Raw genomic sequence first — 632 nt, 5'->3', positions numbered from 1 at the left:
AGTTTCCTTCCATATATAAATCTTTCCTTGACCCTCCACAACAACAAACTAATACTATATTTTGTCCTTCTGTTATTGATTTATGTCACTCAGCATAATGCCCTCCAAGTTCATCCATATTATACGGTGTTTTGCAGACTCTACATTATTCTTTAGTGCTGCATAGCATTCAGTATGTGTATGTACCATAGTTTGGTCATCCACTCTTCAGCTGATGGGCATGTAGGTTGGTTCCATCTTTTTGCTATTGTAAATAGGGCTGTGATGAACATGAGCATGCATGTGTCTGTTCCTATCCTGGCTCTTACCTCTCTAGGATACCTGGTAATGGGATTGTTGGGTCAAATGGGTATCTCCAATTCCAATTTTCTAAGGAATCACCATATTCCTTTCCACAGTGGTTGTGTCACTTCACAGTCACACAAGCAGTGCATGAGAGTCCCCATCTCTCCACATCCCCACCAGCATTTGTTATTTTCTATCTCATTGAACCTTGCCATCAGTGCTGGGGTGAGACAGTATATCTCATTGTTGTTCTGATTTACATCTCTCTGATGGCCAATAATTGTGAGCATCTTTTCATGTATTAGCTGACCACCTGAATATCCTCCTTGGTGAAGTGTCTATTCATG

The sequence above is a fragment of the Orycteropus afer genome, unplaced genomic scaffold (assembly GCF_000298275.1).
Source record: "Orycteropus afer afer isolate SDZICR_OR568_19922 unplaced genomic scaffold, OryAfe1.0 scaffold00575, whole genome shotgun sequence".
NCBI classification, from domain to species: domain Eukaryota; kingdom Metazoa; phylum Chordata; class Mammalia; order Tubulidentata; family Orycteropodidae; genus Orycteropus; species Orycteropus afer.
This window is presented reverse-complemented; position numbering follows the sequence as displayed.